Raw genomic sequence first — 3,810 nt, 5'->3', positions numbered from 1 at the left:
TTCAAATTTTTATTATTCCTATCTATTGTAGATAAAAAAAATTTGGAGTGAGATAAACAAGTTAAGGAAGCCTAGGGAATGAATGGATTTGTCAGTTAGAAACAGGGAATTAGTAGATGGGGAGCTGGAGGTATTGGGTAGATGGTGGGAATATGTTGAGGAACTTTTAAATGTCGATGAAGTAAGGGACGCAGTAATTTCATGCACTGGTCAGGGAGGTATAACATCTTTTAGGAGTGAAGAAGAGCAGGATGTGAGTGTGGGGGAATTATGTGAGGCATTACGTAGAATGACTGGATCATGACAGAAATGTTAAAAGCAGGGGGGGGGGGGTTAGTGTTGGAGTGGTTGGTATTTTTTGTTTAATAAATGTATGAAAGAGGGGAAGGTACTGAGGGATTGGCAAAGAGCTTGTATATTTCCTTTATATAAAGGGAAGGGGGACAAAGGAGATTGTAAAAATTATAGGGGAATAAGCTTACCGAGTATACCATGAAAAGTGTACGGTATAGTTACTATTGGAAGAATTAGAGGCAAGACAGTAGGATTGCGGATGAGCAAGGAGGCTTTAGAATGGGTAGGGGATGTGTAGATCAAGTGTTTACATTGAAGCATATATGTGAACAGTATTTAGATAAAGGTAGGGAAGTTTTCATTGCATTTATGGATTTAGAAAAGGCATATGATAGAGTGGATAGGGGAGCAATGCAACAGATGTTGCAAGTATATGGAATAGGTAGTAAGTTACTAAATGCTGTAAAGAGTTTTTATGAGGATAGTGAGGCTCAGGTTAGGGTGTGTAGGAGAGGGAGACTACTACCCAGTAAAAGTAGGTCTTAGACAGGGATGTGTAATGTTACCATGGTGGTTTAAAAAATGGGGTTGTAAAAGAAGTAAATGCTAGGGTGTTGGGGAGAGGGGTGGGATTAAACTTTGGGGAATCAAATACAAAATGGGAGTTGACAGAGCTACTTTTTTGCTGATGATACTGTGCTTATGGGAGATTCTAAAGAAAAGTTGCAAAAGTTAGTGGATGAGTTTGGGAGGGTGTGTAAAGGTAGAAAGTTGAAAGTGAACACAGATAAGAGTAAGGTGATGAGGGTATCAAGTGATTTAGATAAAAATTGGATATCACATTGGAGAACTGAATGTTTTCAGGTATTTGGGAGTTGACGTGTCAGCGGATGGGTTTATGAAGGCTGAGGTTAACAATAGAATTGATGAAGGAAAAAAGGCGAGTGGTGTGTTGAGGTACATGTAGACAAAAAATATTATCTATGGAGGCAAAGAAGGGAATGTATGAAAGTATAGTGGTACCAACTCTATTAAATGGGTGTGAAGCTTGGGTTGTAAATGCTGCAGCAAAAAGGCAGTGGAATTGTCCTGTCTAAGGGCAATGTGTGGTGTAAACATTATGCAGAAAATTGCTGTATAGCCCTTGTGGCTTAGCGCTTCTTTTTGATTATAATAATAATATGCAGAAAATTCAGAGTGTGGAAATTAGGAGGTGTGAAGTTAATAAAAGTATTAGTCAAGAGGGCTGAAGAGGGGTTGCTGAGGTGGTTTGGTCATTCAGAGAGAATGAATCGCAGTAGAATGACATGGAGAGCGTATAAATCTGTAGGGGAAGGAAGGCGGGGTAGGGGTCACCCTTGAAAAGGTTGGAGGGAGGAAGGTTTTGTGGGCAAGGGGCTTACTTCCAGCAAGTGTACGTGAGCGTGTTAGATAGGAGTGAATGGAGACGAATGGTTTTTGTGATCTGATGAGCTGTTGGAGTGTGAGCAAGGTAATATTTAGTGAAGGGATTCTGGTAAACATGATATTTTTATATAGCTGGACTTGAGTACTGGAAATGGGAAGTACAATGTCTGCACTTTAAAGGAGGGGTTTGGGATATTGGCAGTTTTGAGGGATATGTTATCTATCTTTATATATATATGCTTCTAAACTGTTTATCTGGGTGCTTCTGCAAAAACAGTGATTATGTATGAGTGAGGTGAAACTGTTGAATGATGATGAAAGTATTTTCTTTTTGGGGATTTTATTTCTTTTTGGGTCACCCTGCCCTGGTGGGAGATGGCCGACTTGTTGAAAAAAAAAAAAAAGATATTTCTTGTGGATTTGATATGTTTTGTCTTGTGTTTTCAGGCTTCACTTCCAGCACTTCAAACCTTAACCAATCATTTGATATATGACTCCATGTGCGGGTATGTGTAATTATCTTTAATTAACCCTTAAGCGGTCCAAACGTATATACACGTTCTCTTACTTAGCGCCCCAAATGTATGTATACGTTTCAATTGTCATTCATTCAACATTGGCACGATAGGCCTGAGTTGCCTAGACATGAGAGAATGGGTGTGCACTCAAGTGTGCGCCACATGAAAAAAAATTGGGGACGTCTGGGTACCACATGCTCTTTTTTCCTATAAAAAAAAAAAACTTTTTTCACAAAATATTCGGGGCACTGCGCAGGTGAACGTATATATATGTTTGGACCGTTTAAAGGTTAATTAGCACAACTTAGCATATTGCATGTACTTGTTTCATCACCTGTATGGGTTTAGTACTTGGTGAATTATTACTATCACCTGTATGCCCTTCAAGGGAGGTGCCTTGATGTTGGTGTAAGGTTCAATTGAGAGAATCAGATTATAATCAAAAAGAAGTGCTAAACCACAAGGGGAGAGGATCAGAACTAATAATAATAATTTCCTTGGATTGAATCTGATTACTTCCAATTTCCTTGGTGCTTTGACACCTATCCTCATCAAGGGTCCCTTGATGTTTTTGAGGGGCTCTTAATCCATGGAATATGTCATCCTTTTCCTCAGATTGAACCTGTCTCTCTCCTATTCCACAGATGTTGTATGACCCCTATGGGTTTAGTATTTCCCCATAAAATTACATGGCCCCTATGGGTTTAGCATTTCCCATTAACCCTTTCAGGGTCCGTCCCATAGATCAACGGCTTTACGTTCAGGGTCCAAACCGTAGATCTACGTCATGAGCTCAGCTCACTCTGATAAACTGTGAGTGGTAAATTTGGGCCTAGATATGAGAGAATACATCTATGTGGTATGTGTGCACCACATAAAACAAATCCTGCAGCACACTGTGTATAATGAGAAAAAAAACTGAGACCATGATTTTCGATTAAAACAGCGACTTTGCAGTGTTTTTTCGTATGTTTTTATAGTTGTATTTGTGATTTCTTGGTCTCATTTGATAGAATGGAAGACATATTACAGAAATAGAGATAATTTTGATTGGTGTTAGCACTGGAAATGGCTTGAAATTGAGCTCAAAGTGGCGGAAATGTTAAATTTTTGCCGATGTTCAAGAGTAAACAAACGACCTCACACGTCTAATATACGCCAGCTGGTGGGTCTAATATACATTCACAAATGTGGTGATGATATTTATACAATTATTACAATATTGCATAACAGTAAATCTTCTATTTTTTGGTGTGAATAAAAATTCATTATGTGAATAAACAATCAAAATGGAATTTATTTGTAAAGCCTCAAAACATAACTAATGAGCAGAGGAAATGTTAGTTTAGTGCCAGGAATACCTACATAGTTTATTCTGGACCCTATTTTGAAATTGGAATATTTTGAACTTTGTGTTAAATTGGCCAAATTACCAATTTCCGGTCACTTTATTTTGTAGTTGAAACAGTTGACTTGGCGATTTCTTGTGCTCAATCGATAGAATAGAAGTAATACTAGTGAAATAGCTGAGAATTTGGTCGACTGAAATAATGTAATTGGCCTAAAATGGGAGTCAAAGTCGGCAAAATCG

Source organism: Cherax quadricarinatus, chromosome 35 (assembly GCF_038502225.1).
Source record: "Cherax quadricarinatus isolate ZL_2023a chromosome 35, ASM3850222v1, whole genome shotgun sequence".
Lineage (NCBI taxonomy): Eukaryota > Metazoa > Arthropoda > Malacostraca > Decapoda > Parastacidae > Cherax > Cherax quadricarinatus.
Note: the sequence above shows the minus strand (reverse complement) of the source record.